Source organism: Sander lucioperca, chromosome 10 (genome assembly GCF_008315115.2).
Source record: "Sander lucioperca isolate FBNREF2018 chromosome 10, SLUC_FBN_1.2, whole genome shotgun sequence".
In the NCBI taxonomy this organism is placed as follows: domain Eukaryota; kingdom Metazoa; phylum Chordata; class Actinopteri; order Perciformes; family Percidae; genus Sander; species Sander lucioperca.
This window is the reverse complement of record NC_050182.1, coordinates 23,584,163-23,610,018: the sequence shown is the minus strand read 5'-3', so window position 1 is coordinate 23,610,018 and position 25,856 is coordinate 23,584,163. Positions and strand designations below refer to the sequence as shown.

The 25,856-nt window shown below is 42.8% G+C and overlaps 1 protein-coding gene across 5 annotated transcripts in view; it reads left to right on the top strand.

Moving 5' to 3' along the window:
- The window catches only part of si:ch73-22o12.1 (nectin-2), a 73,695-nt gene that overhangs the window by 38,139 nt on the left and 9,700 nt on the right, over positions 1–25,856 (top strand). The window contains exons 7-8 of one of the 5 annotated variants that reach the window (XR_004104893.2): positions 1,752–5,230; positions 5,312–6,805. The exons of 2 other annotated variants lie outside the window; for them this stretch is intronic. The gene's annotated coding sequence lies outside the window, so the exon portion shown is untranslated. Of the gene's footprint in view, positions 1–1,751; positions 5,243–5,311; positions 6,806–25,856 lie in introns of those variants that run through there. 2 more of the 5 variants (XR_004104891.2, XR_004104892.2) reach the window with 2 other exon arrangements.

Here is a 25,856-nt window from a genome sequence, read left to right as displayed (position 1 = left end):
ACCCTTAACTCTGGCAGTGTTAGTGCCATACTCCCTGGCCACTGAGTTATAGATGATGACCACATGGAGGAAACAGTCCCAGGGTCTGCAGGGAGTTGTCATACTCCCAGAAAGCACTTAGAGCCCTGAACTCATGGCCCTGAAAAGCCTGTGCACAGCAATAACGCTGTCATGGTTCTCCTTGAGGCTCGCCAGTAGTGTCTTACCTAGGCCTGGTATCAAACCTCAATACTTTTTGACTGCTGACTGAAATGTGTCCATGGCACCAAGTACTGAAAGCTGGCAGTGAATGATTCTTAGTTTGCTTAATTTTGATCAGATATGTCCTGATTTGCATCATAATTTTGCTGATTTTACACTGTAGGCTGTATTGCTGCAAACTTAACCAATGCATTTTAATAGGCTGATTTTGCTAAACGGCTGAAAAGGCTCTTCTAGGAAAACAGGTTTATATTCCTCAAAGTAAGGAATCAAGAACAGTATTGTTTTAGTGTTGATGGTTTTGGTACTGAAACGTAGGTGTGTTATTGCCACAATAAATACAAAAGAAATTCAAATGATACACAGCCTGTCAACTGGTGGTTTCCTGTTGTATCTTTTTGTTGTTCAAATACCTGCTTTCAAATACTGTACTAAAATAAATTACTGCAAAAGGGATGTTGAGGGAGCGGGAAGTGTTAGTTCAGAGAAGGAGTACTATATGGCTGACAAGTCATATGAGACGTCTTCACAACCCTGATTTAGACACCACTACCTCTCCCTGGGGTTTTGATACACAAACAGAAATATTGTGAATTGAATATTGCAGCCCGAGTTTTACTTATAGCCTCCTTAGCCAGTCAGCACTCTAAGAAGGCCTTTGTTTAATTTAAAATTAACCTAAAATGGCTTTGTCTCAAGTGTATGTGTTAGCAACATGGCAGTCACAACTAAACCAATAGTGCTGGAATCAAAATGGATACACGTCTAGGACCGACATGCACTCGAGCAGTGCCTTTTTGCGGAGAGGGGTGCCAAACTGTCCCCCTGCTCTATGCTTATGGCTTCCAGGAAGAGTTGTCATTCTGCTGTGTCACTTTGTCACTCACTCATTCCGCCACCACCACCACCTCCTCCTCCTCCTCCTCCTCCTCCTCCTCCTCCTCTTCATTTAATTTCCAACCTCCACTCCTCCATCCATCATTATCCTGCATGGCCTCCACCTGTTCTGCCCCTGCACATGCACATGCCATTCCCTGCTCCTTCATGAAAGTGTGTGTATGTGTCTTGCACGTCCTCCCCTCCGCCCCCTCCACCCTGCCTTGCGTTGTGATTTGTTGTAAGCCTTGGATAGACCCTGGCCGTTGAAGGGCAACATGGGGAAACGAGGCTGCGACGTTGTTGTGACGTGGCTGTGGGAATGGGGACAGGAGCAGCTCTGAGGGAGAGGAAGAAATGTCAGTGTAGGAAGAGTCTCAGCACGCACACACACACACACACACACACACACACACACACACACACACTTTTGACTGTAGGCCTACTGTCATCTCAGCACTTACACACTTCACTGAATACAGTTTGGACCAGCACCACTGACATACTCCTACCTTTCTTGGTTTCCCTGACATTACCCTTTCTTCCTCCTTTTTATGCTGTCAATATTTTCCCTCTTGCACTCTCTATGTTTCACACGGTTCTCTTTTTTTCCCTTTCTCAACCATATTCCTTTCTTCCTTTTTCTCCCTCCCTGCCTCTCCTCCCCCCTACAGAGCCCTCAGTGAACCCATCCAATGCTGGCATGGTGGCGGGAGCTGTGATTGGCTCCCTGCTGGCCCTCCTTTTGGTTGCCGCTCTCATCGCTGTGCTTGTCACCCGTAGCCGCAGACAACGGCAGGGTTACCGTGGCAATGGCGGCAGTGACATGAAGACGCGCATATTTGGCGGTGGCAAGAAGGCCAGCAAGAACGGCACGGGTGTAGGCGCAGGCAGCGGCGGCGGTAACAACAACGGCCCCGTCTACGTTTACAACGACAGCTCATCCCACCAGGGCCTTGGAGAGAAAAACAACCACCACCAGCCGCTCACCATGGGGGGCCGGCCTGAAGTTGTTGCCACTACACCCACCGCCCAAGACATCCTGCTAAGCAATGAGTTGGACGACGCGGAGAGGAGGAAGTTTGATGAGCTGGAGAAGGAGGAGAGGTATGACCACTTCAGTGGAGGAGCCCCCATCCTTCAGCTTCGCCCACCGCATGACCAGGACGATATGATTGGCGATTACCTGGATGATGACATGGAGTCCCAGCGGGATGGCTCCGTCATCTCACGGACTGCTGTTTACGTGTAGAGAAGTAGAAGGGGAAAGGAGGAGGAGGAGGAGGAGGAGAAAAAAGAGGGATGGAGGATTCCTCCCAAGGATTTTGTGGCTACAGGGTCTCGTCCCTGTCTGATAGTGAAGAGAAAATGATACCACTTTTATTTTTGAAAATTGATTCTAAACATAGCCTATTATTAATCACAGCAGCCCCAGAATGGACTGAATGAACAGGACGGTGCAGAGGGATATTCTGAAAGAAGTGTTGCTGTCCATAAAAACTGAAAATCAAACCGAGAAAAAGAAACAACCTGTCTCCCACTGCTTCTACTCATGCTATCGCTATCACTGGGACCTTGACAAGGACTCTTGACAGACACACTTAAAGAGAGAAACTATGTAGCGTGTGTGGGAGAAGGATGATGGTATCATGATACAAGCTTGGCTATAGAGGAGGCAACTTACTTGCATATTCACTCTTTTCTTCACCAAAACAGAAACAAGTGGAAGTAGTTGTCAAGCAGTTATGTGTTGCCTGCTTTTTCCAGTCCTCCTGTGGGAAACCTTTTGTTTAGGTAATGTGTTGTGCTGTGACAGCAAGTGGGTAGTTAGTAGCTAGTGATGGGTTGGGAAGAAGGTTTTGAAGGTATAGACAGTAGCCATCAGGTGATTTAGAGAAGAGAACAAAGTATTTGCTCATGTCTACTGGCAAGCTTTCATCTCCGCTCTCTCTGCCTTTCTCTCAAACTTCTCTGCAAACTGTCAGCGACAGTAGATACGCTTGAATTTACAAAATGTAAAAAGAACATTAGGTCCTTGTGCTGCACTAATACAAGACCAGCTGAATTTAACAAAGTAAGTTTGCAGAGAGTTTGAGCTAACAAGGTATTCACATGCAAACTTTTGTACTGTGCCTGGAGGTAAGAGACGGTAAACAAGAGATGAGGGAATGAGGTGTAGTCGATCTGACAGGGTCAAGGGATGGAGAGAGGGATGCAGGAGGACGAGAGAGGAGCATGTCGCTTCTTTTCTTCTTCCTCCTCATCCCCGTTTCTTCATAGCACTCCTGACAGGAGGATCTTCATTGGTAATGAGCCGTGAAGTCACTCGCTTAGCCGGGACCAACAGATTGCCACCACTTATCGTTTATGACGTGGCAATTCCTCCCCCTCCCACCTCTATCTCTCTATCATGCTTCTGCCCCCCCCCCCCTCTCTCTTCATCCCTCTCCGCATCCCTCTCTCCCAGTGTTTATGGGGAGTTTATGATTTATCTGGTAATGTCGAGGTCAGGGCCACAGAGAGCAGAGGAGTATTTTACTGCTCCTGATGTGTCAAACGCCCCACTTACTCTATTCCAGCCCGGCCTGGCCTGACATGCCAGGACTGACTAATCCACCTGGAGTGGCCATGTTCACTCCACTGCATGGATGCTACTTCCTTCTCCCGCACTTTAGTAAGTGGCCGGATGTAACAGAACCCCACCCCAAAGTATGACCGTGTTATGTTAGATAGATTTTCAATGAGATCATGTAATACTTCTTTCCATTAGTGGATGTTGTTTAATGTAGTGAATTGATCGGGAGACATAAAAGGTTGCGTCCACAGCCAAGCTATGGGAGTCATATTGACTAACAGGCAACAGGCAGTGAAATGGCCCTTTATGATGCAGCTTCAGGGCTGATTGTCTCCTGACTGTTAATTTATCCTTTTAACGAGCCACCGGAACCCGCTCAGGCAAATATTACTATGTGGCTACTGCACGTTGCTGTTTTCAAGCCTCAGCGTGTACATTTGCATGCATCACTGTATCTATGTAGCCACTGGATGACTGTGATGGACAATCTTGGAGAGAAGCCCTACTGTAGCTCCTCTAATCCTGGCCTTCTAATCAACTCCCCCTTTGACCCCCTGGGGGATGACTGTACTGCCCTCTTGTAAGGTCCAGCAAAGATCTGGGTTGCAGTTCGCTGCAGGTCATGCGATCAAATGCAGGGTGACCCATTGACAAGAGCAAGGATGACTGCGCTTGCCGGCATTTCCTATCATAGTTGTTTTTAACCTTAAGCTATAGAGGTGAGAAACACTCACATACTGTACAAGTATCTGTATAGGGTGAACCAGTCGTAGTTTGCCATTGTGATGGCTGTTAACCTTCAGAGAGGCAGAAAGAAAGACACGGGAGGCAGATGACAAAAAACAGAGACAGCATTCAGTGTTTGAGCACAGTCTAGCATATTGTAAGCCAGTGTGTTCAATAGGATTATCGTCTAATGGCCTTAGCTTATAGATAAATGCAACTCCTGTCAACCTGGAGTACAGTAAATTTACTGAACATAGCTGATTTGCCACAACCACTCAAAATAAAAAATGTATTACTTATTTTTGCACTTGTGTGTGTCACCACTGCAAAGACAAATATAAATGTAATACTTGGTTTTCGGGGACAAAATAGTGATAAGGGACAAAACTTTTATGTACATTTTGGTGTGAGGTATCTGTGTACTATATATGTAAGCATTTTTATTTTTCATGTGAAAATGTGGATATCTATGACAATGTAAATATCAGATCGATGGAGCCAGTGTTGTGGAAGTAAGGAAAGCGTTCTGGGTCGGCTAAGCCTAAAGTTCAAATGTCTCAGAGGGGAATTCAGAATGTAATTTTTAATCTAATGAATACCTCTGTGGATTGGGTGTTAAAACACACAGAACTGACTGAGTTTGCCTAAAGCCTAAGAGCCGATTTTTATTGGGGGGGGGGGGAAATGATATATGCTGATATAATTTTTTTTTTTTTTAAGTTAGCATTGCCTGCATTTCGACATAATAAGCACACAATATTGGTTTCTCCTTGACAGATACCCTGCACAACAACAATACCCACAATAATTTATCAGGTAGACCGTGACCACACAGGCAAAGGGTGTGTGTGTGTGTGTGTGTGTGTGTGTGTGTGTGTGTGTGTGTGTGTGTGTGTGTGTGTGTGTGTGTGTGTGTGTGTCTCTTTGGGACAGCTCTCACTGCCATTGGGGCTGTAACCCGAGTAGCCACCCTTTGTCACCATGGAACACTGGCAAACTGATATTATTGTGCATTTCAAAGACACACTCACTCGGACACACATACTGTACATATACGCAGAATGCAGAGAAACATTCGCCCACACACAAACACCCCTCAGTCACTCTCATTATGTTCACTCCCACAGCCCAACTGGGTAGAAGACACCTCATACCTGACAACTCTGCCATCTCCTGACATAAGCCCACACAAATGCGCTCACATAGCTATACGCACATACAAACAAACAAACACACACACACACACACACACACACACACAAAAAACACTATTTTCTCCTCTTCTTGCTCAGTGGCTCTGTCAGGACATATACTGTGTCCTGTTACTGTGGAAAGACCTGCAGCATGATGTGCCCCCTGCTCCACTGCTTTCTATTCCTCAAATTGTCCAACCTAATCCAGAATCAACGACCATGTAGAACTGAGACAACTACACGTTCATGGACACACACCTTTCACCCAGTGTCAGAAAAACGGGCTTTTTAGGAAACTGTTTGAGAGTTCCACTTATGTTCTACACAGGGAATACAGCTTTCATAAAAACACCATTGCGCTGACCTGCCCCCCCCCCCCCATCTGTTTTGATAGCTCAACTTCCCACTCATCTGCTAAATGTTGTTTTCAACTTTTCTCACTTCAGCCACCGCGACACCACCTCCACACACACACACACACACACACACACACACACACACACACACACACACACACACACACACACACACACACACCCCGTTGCCACCCACCTCAGCAAGTAAGGCTTGTCAGACAAAATGCTTTTAGAGAAATCCACGATCCTGGCCCGGGTCTAGCACAAGGTTAGTTAGTAAAAATACCCAGTATTTTTCTTTTTCTTTACTGTTGCTATTCCTTCGGCTCCAAACATCTGATGATTAATGAAAGCCTTAACATCTCCCATCTCACTTGCATAAAAGGAAAAAAATAAGAAGAGAAAACCTCCCTGTGTACATAGTATAAATATGTAGCAGAGAAAAAGATATTACTAATTTATGGTGTCACATTTGTGTATTTCTCAGTGACAGCAAGCATGAAGGATTTATTTTCGCCTATTACAGTTTCCTCTCTTTTCTGTTATTTTGCAGTGCTTTATAATTTATCTTTTCTGAGTGCTTTATTTTTGACTGCTGCGCGTGATTGCTGCCAAAACTGGCAAATGTGCTTCTTCTATACAAATGAACTGTACACACAACAAAACAGTCTTACCCCAAAATGTGCTTTTTGTTATTGACTGCTCTGTGTAAACGTTGTTTTCTTTTTGTATTTTTTTTTTATTTCAAATATATTATGGTCTTTTGAAGAAAAAAAAAAAGAGAAAACGACTAGAATTGTTGTCACCATTCTGTCATGTCTTTCAATATTTTTTCGTATTTGGTTGCTATTAAAGATTTCTTGATTTTTGAAATGGTCCAGTGTTGCTGCGTGTGGTGTCTGTTTCTCCTTTTCTTCCCTCTGTCTCTTGAGGTTAGCTTGGATGACTGAAGAGCCAGATTGAATACAAGTGCCAGCCATTGATTCTCACTGATTAGATTTATAGATTAATTGATCGGGATATGAAGTGGCCTCTCTGTCTCTTGTCACCCATCCTTCACAGTCCAGACACACCACCCCCCTGTTTGTTTGTTTTTTTCACTCTCATTTCCTGGGCTGGCTGTTTGTCTCATTTCAGTGTTGATAAATATCTGTGTGTCAATATAGGTGTGATAACAGGCTTATGGGGAAACTGAGCACAGGAAAAGGAGAAGCCATTTTGTGGATAACAATTGTCCTGTACTCAAGCTCCACCTCCTCTTAGTCCCTGATTCATATATGTGTCCCTGGTTGGCTGAAGTAAACTTGCTGCCTTGGTAACAGGTATGTAGTATGCTGTAGTTGTTTTAAAGGGCACATTTTTCACCTGAGCATGTGGATTATGAAGAGTGATGATACAACGCGCAAATTAACTCTTATTTCAAGATCTGTAATCATTACATTTAGTGGAGCTCCAATAACACACACACACACACACACACACACACACACACAGAGGTTTGTGGCACCATCTTTGTGGGGACCTGTCATTGACATAATGCATTCCCTAGCCCCTTACCCTAACCTTAACCATCACAACTAAATGCCTAACTTTAACCCTCACCATAACCTCATTCTATCCCTAATCCTACAACCAATTATTAACCCTCAAACAGCCCTTTAAACTTGTGGGGTCCAGCATTTTGGCCCCACAAAGCTGTTGGGACCCCACAAGTATACTGGACTCCCAGTTTTTGGACCCCACGAATATAGTTAAACAAACACACACACACACACACACACACACACACACACACACACACACACACAGTAGACCTTCGCCTGGAGGGAGGCAGTTTGTGTTTTCAGTTGGGGAATGTGCAGGCCAAGCTGAAACTGGGTGAATGGAGCGCCTCTCAAAGGCTGCATTGTTTAAACTCTGACTAAACCAAACTGGTTTGGTCAAATTTTAACAGAAGGGCACATAGAGGGTTGTCTGAGTGTGTACAGGTTTATGTATGAATGTTCTGGCATTGGAGAGAATGTGTGTGTTCATGCGTGTATATGCACCTGCCTTATTTGGTTTTACATACAAGTGACCCCTCTATATCGCCACCACAATCCAATCAAGTTGTGCTGTAACATCCCCACGACTGTGACAGTTGGTTTATGGCAGTTATGGCAGCGCATCCCCAATGTTTGCCTGGTGCTTTGATGCCGTCATGTATCTGTGTGTCATCCTGGCTCCTTGTCACAGTTCATTTTTGTTGCAGGCTTCTTCTGTCAATGCAGAGCTATTTACTGAGTCCAGCCCACCATCTGGCCTCTCTAATTGCTTTGGATTTGAGGCTGGTGAGATAGAGCACTTGCACACACTCCACACACAGACATACTCTGACTTCTTTGGTTTTCTAGCTGAATGTTAAAGACTCAAGCACAACAGAAAGGCTTTTAAGCTGTACCTAGTAATAAAAGCCTGTTCAACACTTATATTTTGCATTGCGTTTGTCACTGAAAAAGAATGCGCCTCATGTGAAAGTGGTGACCCCGCAACGCAGAACCTGGCCTATTTGAGCTCTGAGCAAATAACCTGGATCTGAAGCCAAAGTGACAGCAGCTACACCAAGCACTACCGCTGTGTTCAACATTAGCTTACAGTGATGAGACATGGTGCGGTGCCCCTGGGCAATCTGGCTGCCTGGTAGTGACCCTGTTTATATCAAGTTGTGTTTGTGTGTAGGCGTGTATTAGACTTGAGCATGCAAGTGTGTTATTTGGTCATACAGCGTGCTGAAGAAGTATGTTCATGTCCATGTGGTTAGGTGCCTGTGGAGTGCTTTGCTGGGCTGCAGACAGCTCAGATTTCTACAGGATGTTTGTGTGGTAAAGTGTTTATGAGCTTAAGCGTTGTGTGTGTGTGTGTGTGTACTGTTTTAAACATGCATGTTGTACATGGCTGTATATTTAAGTCCCAGCTCTGGCATCTCCAGCCGCAGTGTTGATTAAACATCTGTGTGTGTGTGTGTGTGTGGGCTCTTTCTGCTGATAACTGCTAACACAATGCTGCTCATTTAACCTCTCACCCTCTGGCTCCAGAGCTAACTAATAAATCCCAGAGTGAGTGATGAACGGCCTGGACTGTTGCATGCATTTTTTGAGTGATGGATGTGGTGACCTGGGCCTTCACATGGATTAAAGCAAGTGTCTGCTTCTGACCTCAATTATTAAAGTAGGTTTACATATATTTTTCTTGGCTTTAAAGTGACTGGCTTTTTCTTGTTCTTGCTTGTAGCAAATCATCAAATCTCCAGCTGTGTGTGTGTCTTGCAGTTACTGGAATACTTGTATCAAACACTGCATCTTTTATCTGGCTCATCTTTTAACTATCAGTAATGTGTTTCTCATTATTTTGGCTCTGTCCAGTACATTGGTTCTGACTCATAGCTCTTAGTTTTTGTACATACAGTTTTAGGGCAATGATCCTAAGCATAGAGACAATGTAATTAAGGAGATTTATGGCCAAACTGTGGAATGTTCTTTACTGGCCAAGTCAGTCATTTGACCTCAGTCCATGCACGTGATTCATCTGAAGACTAGACTGAAGAAGGCTCTACAGGCCTGACAGTACATCACAAGGAGAGATAACAAGCGTCTGGTGATGTCTGTGGGTCTAGACAACTTTTTCGAAGTTTGTGTGAACTTCTCCAATTGCTTTCTTTTCCTCTGCACTGTATAACAAGACCAAAACCACAGCCATGCTAGCAGCTCTGTGAGGAGCTAAAAGCAATGCTCACAGTGACAATGCTAACATGCTGATGTTTAGCAGGTAGTCAGATGGCAATGTCATTAGTTTGGTTTACGACCAAATACCAAAATGATCTTGACCCGACGATGGTGCTGGATGAAAAGTATAGGGGTCACAAAAATGATTACAAGGGGTTAAGGCGCATACCACATAACCAATACCACATGCCAAAAAATGTTGAGACATTTCACTCACATGTGAACCTCATGTGAAAGTAGAAGACAACTCATCAAAGTCAGTAGGAATCATGTTCTGGGCATGAATGTCTGATTTCATGGCATGAATCCAGTATTTGTTGAGATAAGTCATGGGCCGACCAGCATGGCTAAAAATCGCTACAGTAGACTGCATTGTTCATTTGATGTGGATATGAACTAGGGCTGCAAAATATATATATTTTTTTATCGTCATCGCAATATCAACTGGCGTTATATACAAATTGCGAAAGGCCCAGATATCGCAAAAGAAATTCCGTGATTTTTTGTTAGTTGAAAGAAAATATCAGCAGAAAAATGCAGCACTGTCATTTTTTTTTAGTGCTGCCTTTTATATCCAATTCAGTGTTCAATTTGTTGAATAAAAGAATGTTGGAAATGATTTCCTTTCATTTGTTTTAAATTCAACAAGTAATTTGTTGTATTTTAGCAGAATTCCTGAAAGCAGCAGAAATGCAGAACTGAGTAGACTTTGTTGTTGACTTGTTTATTTATCACAAATAATATCGTTATCGCGGTATTCAACAATTTTATCGCATATTTTCCTCATATCGTGCAGCCCTAATATGAACTTCCTCCAGTTAAAGATGTCAGTACTTAAACCTCATAGTCAGTGTACGAAGTCTAAACATGAACATTGTGTCACCGTTCTAATCATCTATAGTTGCACTATACTACACTTCTTTTGTATTCCACACACCCATTTATTGCTTTCACTGTTGATATCGCTTACTTTCACTCTATATTGAAATTAAATTGAAATCAAAATTTTTTAAGAAAGTGTATGGAGTTCTTAATTTCACACTGTCTGAGCCAGTTTGTGACAAATTGGGGCTTGTTGACAATTTGGGAGCTGGTATGTAACGGACCGAATTGCTTTCAGACCATGGTTGTTTTTGAAAGATTAGGTATTTTTCAGTGGCACAGGTTATAGTGCCGTAGGTATTTGTTTTTTGTGGGAATTATGATGTCTGCTCTAATTTGCTGTCTTTGCTTAGGTTAGTTACTTTTTAAGAGTTTGTTTTGAGTGGATGCGGGGGAGACAGCAGCGTCAGGCAACAACCACTCATCCACTGTTTGTTCTGGAAACAGGCATTGCCTTATGTTAACAAAATGCAAATGAAAATACTAGTTGTTCCACATCTTAATATATACTGAGAAAATATACTGAAAAAATGCACTGTCAAAGTATGGACGAGCTTGTTTGACAACATCAATTTCAACAAAAATATCCCAAGGACTTTCTTGTCAAAGTAATAATGAACACATTATTTTATACGAGAGAGGGTGCTTTAAAAGTTTCTTCAATTGAATAGAGTATTGTTATCATGTTGAGCAAGGTGAAAGCAAAGTGCAGAGGAAGTTACATTTGTAAATAATCACAGGAAATTGGACATTGTATCACCTCTTCCTCAAACAGTAAGCTATAACATCTGATCTTCTGGCTTCTGGTCATTCAGTTTCGTTTAGGCATGCCCACGCACACACACACACACGCACACTCACACTCTTATATAAATAGTATACCGACCCAGGCATACAGACAGGGGGAAGTGGATGCTCCTGTTTCCCCTCGAGGCCCTGGGCATTTACTCTTCCTGTCCCGTGCTGACAGGGCTGGAGGTAACTGTGTGGTTGCAGTGCATTGTTGAGCGGATGAGGCACGTCTCCCCCGGGGTAGCACATGCTCGGGCCGACTGCTAGGAGGGCAGAGAAGGGCAGGGAGAGAGGGATTGAGCGAGATGGAGGGCAAAGAGGGTTGGATGGTGTGAGCAGAGTGAAGGGGTGGAGGATTGAGATCTAAGGCCTTGTGTACTGGCAAAAGCTACAGAGAGCTAGCCGGCATATAAATTTAACAGTGACTAATGCAAGATTGAATAAAAGGGGAAAATAGAAGAGAGGAGGAGTCTGGGAGGACGAAGAGAGCAAAAGGACAAAAATCAGAACAGAGAAAGGGAGGAGACGCCTGATTAAAGATGGAGTGGAAGACGGTTGAGTGAAGGGAGGAGGACGATGAGGGCTGAGTTGCTGCAGCTGTGTTGATTTAGCTTCTCACATCAAATCGTGTGTGAGTATAAGGGAGATGGGAAAGAAGCTTTAAATGCTGCTGACCTTGACATACCTGCACCAACGCCCACCATCACCAGATGGAAGTTACAGCGTGAGTGCATGCATGTTTGTGAGTTAAATGAGCCCCAAAAGGTCTTCATGCTGTGACTTACCTGGAACAAATCCTGTTCTAGAAAATAGAAAACAAAGAACATTATGTGAATGCATTATGACCACCAGGGAGTGTAGCTTTGAGCTAAGTATGCACACGTCTCTGTGTGTATGCGTATGTGCGTGACTGTGTGGGTATGAATAAAAGAGATTTATATCAGGGAAAGAATGGTTTGTTGCTGCTCCTAAGAATAGATTATGTGACGGAAATGATTTTGATGCTGTGTGTGTGTGTGTGTCTCATTGTGTGTTGTGTATTTGCCCTGGAGTGCTTTGCAGATCAAATGCACTTGCTGTTTTAATTCACCGTCACAACAGGCAGCTCTTACAAAGTACATGCACGCACTGGCACATGCACGTCTGCATAACCTCAGATATAAACATACAGAATGAGAGATGAAAATGGAGATAAAAACTAAAGAAGTTTGCAAATATTTGGTCTTAGTGACTGGAGATCTTCAGTCCCTAAGGTCTTCTGTGGACTGTTAAGTCCAAAGTAAATCGTGGATGATTGTGTTCACGCTCATCTATGCATGTAACTGCTGTGCAGATGTTTGCCTGCCTGCCAGTACAGAATGTGCATGCAAATGTATGTTTTTTTATTCTGTGTGGGAGTTAATCACGAACCATTGAACAACTGTTTGTGCTGCTCTGTTTTTTCTTGATGTCTTGAAATCCCATCAGAATTGAATTGTATCATGACCCATGCTATTATGATAAAATTAGTCTGTGAAGTCATTACCATTGTGTATGTATTAGGGTGATATCGCTGTCATAATATTAAGAATATTTTCTGAAGTCTGTCATCATACGAATAATTACAGTAAGTTAAAACTACATATAAATGAATCACTGTTGAATGGAATGAACTCTGTTCCCCTGTTATGCATTACATCAGAAAAAACTGAAAACAAAAAGGCCAGTAACAGATTGTATTAGTATATATAGTATATATATTGTGTGTGTGTGTATATATATATATACATACACACACACACACACACACACACACACACACACTTGAAGTTTAAGTAGTAATAACATATCTTACACTGTTTTGTTTTACATTGCATAATATTACTTGAATCACTATACTATATCACCACCATGCTATTAATGTTTTTATATGATATGCTATATCATGGTTTATGCCATTTATATTACATATATTTCAACATGATAACATTATTGTATAGTGTGTGTATTTTGTGAATGCCTACTGCGCGCACACATACACATAAAAGACTCATACTATGTATATATTGTATTTGTTATTCATACATTTACCATTAACATTACCCTGAACGTTGATAAACGATAATATTGAAGCATTATGCAGCTTTAAAGCATTTATAGATTCACTGTGTCTGCATTGTGAGTGATGGAGCCGACTGGACTGTGCGCCTTCATCAGCAGTCCAAAGTGATTTTATCTGCACTGGATAGTTCCCCTGTAGGGTTCAAGTCTTGCTTTCTCTATACTTTCTTTGTTTGACATTAAATAACAGCCATAGTGAGGAGAGGACTGTCAGGACTTCACAATATTGCATGTGTGTTTGCATGTGTGTCTTTGTCTGCTCATGTGCATGTGTCAGCTCCTCCTTTATATCCACAAACCACCCCCACATTCATTCATCTGTCTGTCATCTTATCTAGACATCGCTTTTCCTGTAATCACTTATTCTGCCCCGTCCTCTTCTTTGACGCTCCTATCTTCTTATCGTCTGCTGTGGACTAAATGTTAGAGCATTGACAATCTGTTAACAAAAAGTGTGTGTGTGTGTGTGTGTGTGTGTGTGTGTGTGTGTGTGTGTGTGTGTGTGTCCAGACGTCTCGGGGTGTAAAATCCTCTCTAATCATTCTACTTCCTCTTTTCTCATTTCCAACACATCTCCAATCACTTGCTATTGAACCCAGAGGCATACTTTTAAAAGGGAATTACATTATTGATTTAGCCCATTAATTATTGCTCTGAGAAACAGAAATCTGTAAGCACAAGATCAAACTGCTGCAAGCTGTTAAGTCAGACGGTGCTGGCTCTCAGACACTGTCCTTTACTTGTCTGTGTGTGTTTACATGTGTTTGTGTGGTTTATCGGTGTTTTAAGCCCCCAAGGCAGCGCTGCCTGGAAGGGACTAGGATTAGGCAATGGTTAGGGTTAGGTGCCTTGAAGTCAACGGTCAGCGCTGCATGGAAGGAGACGTTGGGGGCTTAAATCACCATCAAGCATTTGTGTGCCTCATGTAGAGCACTACTCTGTGAACATAGTGAAGCAGCTGGGGGTCTCCTGTATGTCTTTGGCCCCTTCACCTACATCACCTGTCACTCAACCCCACAGCCGAGGCATCATGGGCAACATCCCCAAAACGCAGTTGAAGTGCACTTCAGTGTATAATGTGAGAGAGGGAGAGTTTGTGTTTAGAAAATAGCTCAACATTACCATGCCAAACACAGCCACGCTGCAGCGTACTTTCCATTTAACTGTCGGCTTAGGGAAGTGATAGAATAAAATAGTCTTGAACGGACAAAAGGTCTTATCTTGGAGGAGGAAATTAAATGTTATTCAAAATTGGCATTTGGCATTACAGGGGCTCTGTGTGAAATGTTTATGAACACAAGTCGATTAACGCTCTCACAAACTTGAATGTGATCTTTGTCACCTTGACAGTAATAACTGGTTCATCCCAGCCACAGACCTCTAATCTGACCAGCCTGCCTTCAATAGGAGCAGCAAGCAGAAACATTGATGCAGAATTTTGCTCTGTTCACTGTGTGTAATAGCTGGAACTTCTTTGTTGTGCGGCCAACAACGGGGTATGAACTGCAAAAATAGATGGCACTGAGCAGCCGCATTTTTGATTAATTTATGTTCCAGTACATTTCAGTTTTCCTAAGTCATTACCCTCCCAAACGACCGGCATTCCCTGGGCATTCAGACAAACTAAACTCTTATAAACTAGTGCGTGCTCCGGTTTGTTTTTATTTTTGGTTTCTATCGTCTTGTGTTTGTGCGGTGGTTTACATGCTCTCTTTGGGAGTCTCTGTGTCATCATATGGCTCCCAGTTCCCAGTTATTTATCTGTGTATTACACACACTGTCCAGGTACTGCTCGCAGGTTGTTTATCCTCCATAGGTCCCCACCATCCTGATATATGGAGCTGTTACATTTCTATATAACGACACTGCCTGCAGAGCAAACACTTGCATACTGTACTGTGTAGGACCAGGTTTGTTATGGTGTGTGTTAAAGGGCAAGAGTGTGTGTTGACTTTAGTTTTTCTCGACCATTTATCCTATTTTAAGGCCCTTTACTCTGCTGTCCTCCTCTTAATACCACTTTGACTCTAGTGCTTCAGGGTTTTCTTTCACACAATTGCTATTCATTAGTGGGGATAGGTGGGAGAGGTAAAGAGAGGCAGTGTGTGTTTTAATGTGGTTTCTTCACAATTGTTATACTGGCTTTACTGTATATTTACTGTAGTATTGATATGGAGGGCTGCAACTGACAATTATTTTCATAACTGATTAATCTGTAGATTTTCTTGTTCATCATGTGGTCTACAGAATGTCAGAAAATGGCAAACATTGCCTTTCACAATTTACAAAAGCCCAAGGTTTTTTCCGACTAGCAGTTCAAACCTCAAAGAGTTTTTGTTTAGTATCACATAAGACACATAAAATCCTTACAATTAAGTAACCTTAACCTTAATTTAGAAGCGGGAACTAGTAAATGTTTGCATTTTTTGTTTGAAAAATGTTTTGCTCATCAAATAGATGGAGATTATTTTTCTGTCAATCAACTAACCCGGTCAGCTCTATTAAGAGAAAATGGTTGTGGTGTTTTTCTTTTTTGTTTCCATATAGATTCAGATCTAGAAAGACTTTGTTTATCATAAGCAATGGGAATTAGTTTTTGACATCTTTTACTGTAATACTTGGATTAAAAAGGTAAATACAGCTATATCTAATTACTTTTAATGTTTACTGGTGTAAGTTGGCATGGTGTGTGTGTGTGTGTGTGTGTGTGTGTGTGTGTGTGTGTGTGTGTGTGTGTGTGTGTGTGTGTGCATCCCTCTCTCAGTGAGTAGGCAGTGTATTACTTGTCTTGGTGCAATGAGCCAGGCCTTGTATTAGGCAGGTTGAGCTGCAGGGGGAATTTTGTAACACTTGACCTGTTTCAATGAGTAATTTGTGTGGATGGAGAAAAAGAGGGAAAGAAGAGGAGGGAGGGAGCAAGCGAGTGAGGGGACGGCAGCGGAGGGGGAGGGCAGCACAAGTGGTTAGACGAGGATTGGAGGGATGAGTGACAATTAGAAGTTATAGAGAGGGAGAGAGAACAACAGCTGGGGGAGCCGGAGGGAGGAAAAGGGGGATGACAGTGCCTTCATATTTCTTCTTTCTTACTTTCTTTCTCTGCATGTCTTTCTCTCACCCATCCCTTCATCCCTGTCTGTCATTCAGCAGCCTCTCAGGCAGGCCTGGCTGGGTCGACACGCTCCTCGTTACTCACTCCTTCAACCTTAAAGGTCATAAGCACCAACTTAGCACTTTAAAATGCAAGAATATCAAACTTCTTTATGTAACTGTAGCGGCCTGTTGTTGGTGGAGGTTTTGTGTATGCTCATGCACACTCCTCCTCCTTTTGTGTGTCTTGTTAAAAATACTTGATGCCAGCTCTCCACATATATATAAATAGTGTATTTTTTCATTTGGGGAGCTCAGCTGGTGGTCTTCTGCCTTGGAGGGAGAGTTTAAGCTGCATATCTGCATCACTGGCTACTTATTCTCTCCTGTCCTCTCTTCCTCCTGTCCTCATTCTGTGGCACTTTGAGTGCACGCTGTATATTTTCTCTGTTGATGAGCATTTCCATGTGTTTGTTTGTGTGTGTGTGTGTGTATATATATATATATATATATATATATATATATATATATATATATATATATATATATATATATATATTTATTTATTTATTGTTTTTCTCTTCCCTTTGGGTGTAATTAGTATAAATTAGTGGTAAGACAATGAAAGCCAATGTAAAATGGTCAGTTCACCCCAATAACAAAAAAAGCATTTGGAACATATTGCTTGTGGTATCCAGCCATGCAGATAGTTTCATTTTTATTTGTCCAGGCTTTAAGGGGTTTTAATGTAACCGCTTTCCATTAAATAGATAATTATATCCCATTAATGTGTGCGGGGAGCCAACAGGAAGTCAGTCGGCTCGGGCAGGGGGAGTCTGGGATGTGCATGCTTTCAACCAGCTTGTCAGGACTCTGTGCACACTCCATGGGCCCAGAAGCTCGAGGAAGTCTGTTGAGATTTTTCCGGGCGTATGTGCCCGGTAAGCAACTTTCGGAATGATTGGGAGCGCCATCTTTGAAAGTGGTGTCCACCAGTTCTACTTAATACATTCATGTTCCTGCTAGCTAAAGAAAGCCTGGAAAAAAAATTACAAGTTATAAAGTCTTCCCTTGCAAAAAGTGATTTTAAAATTGATGCCCATCCACCGAACTAATTTGATTGATTGGACTAACTGGATTAACGTTATCATATGTTAATACCAGGTGTAACTGGGGCCTCAGTGCTGTGAGCACCACACATATTCACCTTTATTGTATTGAGGTGGCTGTAGAAATCTGAGACAGATATAACAGAAATTGAACCAAAACTATCTTCTTGGCTAGACATCAAAGGTGAGAGGAAAAATAGTCTCCAAAGATACCAAATATATCAGATTGAATTTTCATCATATGGAATTACATCATATATTGCTTCAATTAAGAGCTGGAAGAAGATATATAATGTATGATGCTGTCAGTTAGACAGAGTGGAATTAGAGTTTTCATGCTACTTAAGGGAAAATAAAAGGGTAAAAACTATGTTAGGAATGAAATCACGTTTTACAGGGTGATATTGTTTCTCTTTTTTGCAAATGCATCTGTATTGGGAAAGAAATCAACACAAAAGCACTTCAAATCTGCTTTCATTACCCTCCTTGTCCCCCCGATCTCCCTTGTCGCCTACTCTGCCACTCCTGCCACATCTGCGTACAGTAAAGTTGTAGCCTTTCAGTTCTGGTGTGATGGCTGGCGTGGCGACTTCTGGCTGCCAGCACATCCTCTGGTTATACGAGGGCCCGCCCGTCAGTCGAAACAGAGCCTGGTGTTTGGTGACATTTAGCGTTTCACCGCAAAAATTATGCATCAGTGTTGACATTCAGCCTTATGCATAAAATTCATGATGTATGTGGCACTTCCTGTAGGCGCTGCATCAGAGAGAGAGGCACGGAGTATGTCACAGCTGAGGCACGGACGCGCGCACACACACACACACACACACACACACACACACACACACACACACACACACACACACACACACACACACACACTCTTAGAAAAATAAATGTCCACACATCCTCATGAATGAATACATTTGAAATTCATGTGTTTCATGTTGCCTTGCATTGTTGTGTCTTCATTATGGATTCAAGACTGATCTATACACACACACACACACACACCTCCCTACGGTACTTCACTTTATTCATTCTTCGCAGATTAATTCCGGGACGACGCTTTTTATGATCTCCAATTTATGTCAGCAGTCAGGCAGGCCTCCCCTCACTGCTGCGCCTCCTCTTATCTCCTCAGCCTCATGTCTCTGTCTGCCTCTACATGTGCGCTCAATGAAACAATGGTACTTTCTAGTAACGAGCAATGAGTTTGTCAGGTTTTAAAAGGAGAGGAAGACAAATGGGGGGAGGGAACGAGAGGATGTGAAGATAATAGGTTTCTGTGGTGATTAACATTCCAGAGTGGCATGCCAAAGAAAGTGTGACTGTCCTATTGTGTCTTTACTGACAGCCAAATGAACGGAGGTCTCGGAACTGGTTTCGTCTGTGGCACAGAGGGTAATAAACATACCATGTCTAATCTACATCTCAGCCGGGGTGTCTCTGTAGGTCTGAGCATCTCCACATGTAACCCTGTTTGAACTGAGAGTGACACATTCACCCTTTTCTTTATGTGAGAAGAATAGACCCACGTTTACACAGTGCAGCCGGCGTGACAGTGAGTGAGCTCTTATCCTCTCGGTCAGTAAGTCAGCCGGCTAGCTGACTAACCGGTCATTCAGTCTGTTGGGTGTGATATCACCAGGTTCCTGCCACACTGCTGTGACACACCTGTCACCTGGAGCAAGAGGGGCCGAGCTGTGTAGGCGTGTGTGTTTGTCCAAAGCAGGAAATGGTGTTAGGCAAGCTACCGTTCTATTATACTGAGGATGACATCATTCCTGCTGAGCGACTGCTGTTGACATATAGGATTTACTGAAGTGATGTGAAGTGTTGCGCACTCAGGTGGAGCTTGCACCTGTTGTTTCTCTCATTAACTCAATAGGTAGTGAAAACGCATGTAGTTTATAAATGTGTATGGAAGATACATATAACTTCTGTATAGCTTTTATACATACATACATACATACATACATACATACATATGTAACACCCATTTAGTACGAGCTTCAATAAGACTCCATGTCTTATATTGCCTGCTTGGTTCTTTCGGTAAATGATTGTTAAGATTCACATATAATATGTTAACGGAATTTACTATCTACCTGGGACATTTTGGGACTGATATGAGAGGATTGCTAAGTACACACGCCGATACACTGGTAAGAGATTGAAACGGGTTTTTTTTCTCCTATCCTAGAATGTATCTGTGGTGTAGACCTTACGCCACAGCGCTGTGGAGATAGGTCTGGCAATGCATGACTATTTTAATAGTAATAGTAACCAATCAGCTCTAATCCATTTACAGCTGCTATCTATTTATCAAAATAGGATATTTAAACTTTGTTCTTTTTAATAAAATAAATATAAATAGTTTATTATTCAATTATTCTCTTTTGTAATAATACATCTAAGAAAGATTTGATGGAATCTCATTACAGTAGCACAGGTGACCCCGATGGAAACCGAACCCTTGAACTTGACATTAGTTTGCGCCATTTTCAGCTAAGAAGACCCAGAGACAATTCTGCCCCAGGCTTTATTATCCATATTCCCTTCACTTTTCATGCGGGATATAGGCCACAAATGCCTATCTAATCAGGTAGTCTGTCTAGAGATTGCTCATGGATTCAGTGCTAAGATCAGTTGATTCTCCCCAGTCCAAGACTTTGATCCTAATGTCTCATCCACCCTCAGATCAAAATGTACATCCGACCTGTTCCCAGCTGTTCCGCTGGGCTATGCATGTACCCACACAGTCAGGTGTGCTTTGGGAGCAGAGTAGACAGGGTTTTGAGCTAAGTTAAGCCATGGATTAAGGAGAAATGTACTGCCCATCTAAGTGTGTGTAATAGTATCTATTTTTGACTCTACCTTCAGAGAGAAATGCCTGGTTTTCCCCCAGAAAGGCATCAAAACCCCTCGCATCATCCCCGGCTTTAACTCGCTCCTTTCACACAGGTGCTTTTGTAATCCACACACAGTCACAGACACTTTGAGTGCACGCTGTGTATTTTTTCTATTTATGAGCATTTCCGTGTGTGTGTGTGTGTGTGTGTGTGTGTGTGTGTGTGTGTGGTTTGCACATGAGCTGTATGTGTACATGCATGTTACTGAGTTGGGTGTGTGTGCATGCTCCTTCTCTTCTGGCGTGCCTAACTGGCTCTGACACATCTGTGGCTTTTCCAGGCGAATCAGGGCCAGTGCCAAACTGCCAAGAAATCAATGCAACAGACTCTGCTCTCCCCCTTTCCCCTCATATTCCTCCCTGTCCCTCTTCCTCAGTCGGCCCCTCTCCTTTTCTTTCTCTCTATCTGTCTCTGTTTCTTCTCTCTCCTTTTTTTCTGCCACTGTCTTGCTCATAGCCCTTATTAAAAATGGAGTGAGTGTGTGCTGCATATTTAAAATGGTCATGGATGGATTTAAACGGCTGATGGTATTTAGTGTCTCCTCAGGGAGCGGCTATGAGCCCTTAAGCTGACTCCTCTGACTGGAGTCTGACTGACTGGTGAGCACACACTAAACCTCTAATAATGACTTGTGTATACACAGTGAGTCCAGCACATGCATGCACTTAAACACACACACATACACACACCAATAGGCAGGCATGCACACGTACACACTGTCATTATAGCACACTGCTTAGTTGTGACAAGGATGCTAGTCACGTCTGTTATGCGTGGAATGGATGCATTGGGTGTGCAATAGATGTGTGTGTGTGTGTGTGTGTGTGTGTGTGTGTGTGTGTGTGTGTGTGTGCACTCATCGGTCAATAACTCATTAGTTTGCCTGCTTTGATGTAGCAGTGTGTAAATGTTTTTAACTGTATTTGAAGATACTAATGTGCGTTTGCAGGCGTGTCTCAGTGCGTGTGTAAAGGAATGTGTGCATGTATGTGTGTGTCTGCGCTCTTGACAACAGTCAGATGTCACACTGAGCCCCTTCAGGTCGAGCAGCAAGTGTTTCTGTCATGTTGTCTTTCATGCCGGCTTGGATTTGGGCTCCAATCTGCTCTTAAGTGTCCTTTACTGAAACACTATTGATTACCCCATACACTCTCAATCACTGAACAGAAATACTGCTGCTAAGAAAACGCACGCACGCACGCACACACACACACACACACACACACACACACACACACACACACACACACACACACACTGATAAACAGTCGGGATGGGACAGACGGGAGAGTAGGAGCATCTGAACAGACAAAAATGGGCGGTGGAAAAGATTGAAGAGTTTTGTAATATCAAAATATTCACATGAATTGTGCATTAAAGAGCGTTTCCAATAAACTAACCTGCGCCTGCAACCATTTTTGGTTTTGCAACAATGAAATCAGTGGCATTGCCTTCAGTGCATTCAATACACGATGGAGGATGAGAATGTTGATTTGTTCATCATTGATGCTGAGAGGGTTTTTAACGGCAGCTACTTGTAATGTGTAGCTGTAGGTGTAATGTCGTTTGATGTATGTACCGCAGTTTGATATCTTTCATCCGTGACATGTGAGGGTTGAAGCGTGTCCATAAATGTGAATATTTGCATCTGTGCACATGCATAAGAAAGCACATCAGGTTGAATGTTGAGGTCTGTGTGCACTTGTGCTTTACTGCTCATGCAAGGCCTTGACACGTGTGCCTGCCAGCATGTATGCTTACATATGTGTTTGTTTTTGTACTTTAAAGACACTGGCCAAAGAGTTACAGTGTGATGTATTGTTGACAGGGCTGTTCAACCGACACAATGATGAACTTCGGTACACAGTTCTGTATGTCAACACAGTTGTTTTTTTCCCCCGCACATTTCTATCCAGAGGCACAGATTAATTTGAAGTGTAGTGAATGTGTGTAGTGAGTGTGTCTGCGTACATCTTGTGCCAAAATATATGTTGCATCCTTTTTACCAATGTATAAATCACCAGCACTCCACACCAAGCAGCCAATCAACCACATTTAAACACTGATGAAACCATTCTTTATTCTCATATAGATAAATTGAACTCTGAATGCTTTCTTTTCCACCTTCCCATCTCTTCTATATTATATTGTTCCTGTCCACCCGCTACCAGGGGCAATGCATAACTGAATGGCAATGGAGGACACATCTTTCTTAATGAGGGTTTGAATTTGAGTTTGGCGAGAGCGTAATTTCTGGGTGTCTCGACAGCTCGCATTGTTGTGGTTTGTCTCCAGGGGCATGGTATGAAGAGGAAAGTGAATGAATGTGAAGAGCACGCAGGGCCATTATGGCTCTGTGTGTCATTAATCAGTAGCTGATGAGAGGCAGTTTGAGGAAGAGATGGGGCCTATTACTGCTATGGCACTCTCAGGACTCCGTGCAAGGCTTTTTAGGCTGCCTACTTTGCGGTCAACAATACAGCAGGTACAAACACACAGTAAACAACACTTGAAAGGAAATCATTATCCTAACAAAGAAACACAAATTCTGTAAGAGGATCATTAGTTTTATATATCATTAAGCTGAAAGAGTGGGGCATTTGCAACTTTTCTTTGTGCCACACATACTTTTTCTCTTTGATTTCTTTCCCTCCTACACATGATCTACTTCTCCACCCTCCAGCTTGAATCTTCTATTCTTTCAGTTCTATGTTCTTTCGTATATGTTCTACACTCTTCCATCCTTCACCACTGTCTCGTCGTCTGTGCGTTGTTACCTTTCTGGCAGTCTGTGTGAGGAACTTGGTAGGAGAGCGACATGAAGAGCACTCTCATGTGAGTTGGCGAGAGTTGAGAGGAACGAACGAACTGACTCTTCCTCTTCAGAGAAAGATAGTGGAAAGGAGCGGTAGCCAAGTCCTCAAAGTTATTTTTTCCCCCTTTCATTTTATGTAATATTTCTGCACAACAGGCTGCTGAATAGATTGCAGCACACAGAGCCTATTACAGTGTAGCATCCCAGCTGTAGGCGAGAAATCTAAGAGGATAGTGGAGTTTGTGTTGCATGTGTGGCTGAGTGGTGAGGTAATGAGGTGAGAGTCCCTTGGAGCCAGAGGTTAGCAGTGGTTAGGAGGGCAGGTAAACATACCAGCTGCTCCTGACTGCCTGGCCTCAAGGCCGCAGTGACACTGGTAGAGGAGGAGAGCATGGTGTGGGGGTGGGGTGAGGAGAAATAGCAGGGCGAGAAGATGTATTGGAGGCCCAAAGGCATTGTGAGGTCAAATAGGTGGCTGAATATTCTCAGATTGTAACATACTGTGAATTAAAGTATTTTCCCTGGGCGGGTAGGTTAGCTGCTCATGTAATTTGAGCTAAGAGATTACCATAATAACCTGATTACTTTCACCTTTACATACAAACATTAGCTTGTGTGTTACACTGTAATGTAGGACACCTGCTGCTATTTGAAAAGCTCTTTGATTTCTCACTTTCACAGGAACAGTTTGCATTTTGGAAAACATGCTTATTTGCTTTCTTGCAGAGACTTAGAAGAGGAGATCAAACAGATTTCAAGTTTATATGCTAAGAATGGAGCTAAAGAGCCAAGATGTGAATAGCTTGTCTTATCATAGAGAAGCAGGAGGAAAACAGCTAGTGTGGCTCTCCCCAACCTTGAAAAATCCACCTGAAGCTCAATAATTATCGCATTATATCTTGTTTGTTTAATCTGTACAAAAACACAAATGACAGTTTGTGGTTTTACAGGGAGTTACCTGGCCGGACAACTTGTCACCAGATGCTGCACAGAGGTGCTGAAAGGACAAGAAATGGTTACATGGTAACAAATGGTAACTTAGTATAAAACTACTGATTGTTGCTTTGACAGTTCTGTTTTTTTTTTTAAATGAGGTGGGTTAATGGCAAGAGCAATGGCCCCTTTCCCTACTTCCTACCCTCCTACTTCTGGCGCCCTTGATTGGAGCACACCCATCTATGAACTTGGCTTTCATTTTGATTGCAACGACACACCTGTAAAGTTTTGGGACTGTATCTTTCAAAGTGGCGACGCTATCACGGTGACAAAATATGGCCACAAAAAGACACACATACAGTATAAACACCTGGCAAAATACTCAAATCCGCTTCTGTAGTAGTTCCCGCTTTTGCCACGACGACACACACACACACACACACACACACACAAACTGAGTAGGTGAAAACAATACCTGCGTTGCTGTCGCTGCTAATAATAGAACTATTTTACTGCTGTCAGAGCATTCGAAGCACAAAATAGAAAATAAAATTATTCTGAATTATTAGAGAATTTATACTTATACAGTCATATAAACATGTAGCATTTTAATATCACCACTTTAGTATTGTATTATAATTAGCTTAATGTTTTTAATTTCAAAGTGCTGGTTTAGACATTTAATGTGATCCCACAGATGTGATGACAATTTAACCTGTGCTTTTTGAGCACTTGTTACTCTTCTGTTAAGTATCTGCATGCTGTTTCCAGCTCTACCTGTTACCTCCTACCCTTCTCTGTGTGTGTGTGTGTGTGTGTGTGTGTGTGTGTGTGTGTGTGTGTGTGTGTGTGTGTGTGTGTGTGTGTGAGAGAGGAATAGGAGAACCAGAGTGCTGCTTGTAGTACAACAGATCATTCATGTCCTGAGTGGACAGCTACATTTGGCTAATGCAACCCCACTTTCTCTGCTGCCTGCAGCCGACCACCTCAGTGCCAGTGTAAAGTGGACTGTAAATATTGACGGGCAGACAGCAAGAGGCTAACAGCGACCTTGTCAGAAAGAAAGAGAGGGAGATAGAGGGGCGGGGATGATGGAGGCATGGAAAGGGGGAAGAGATGGAGAGGGAGAGTGAGTTCCTGCCTTCTCCCAAGGCAACGGAGTGTGCTTTGATGCACTGTGGCAGGGAACACACTGTCTCCCCGGAGAGGGAGAGCAGCATCACACACACACACACACACACACACACACACACACACACGATACAGAGTTTTCACATTACCACCACACAGCTTATTAAAATGTCAAAACGCACACACATACACCCGCACACTCGCAGTATGTGCACCCAGATGCAGTGCCGGTGACATGAATTTAATCCTGAGACAGTTGAAATGCACGATGCTGAGCTCTGGAATCACAGTAGATTAGAAATGACCACCATCACTGATTTGCCCAAACCAAAAACCCTGGCAACAGCAACACACACACACACACACACAGTCAGCGTTTCCTTCTGTCAGATTGGTAGAGT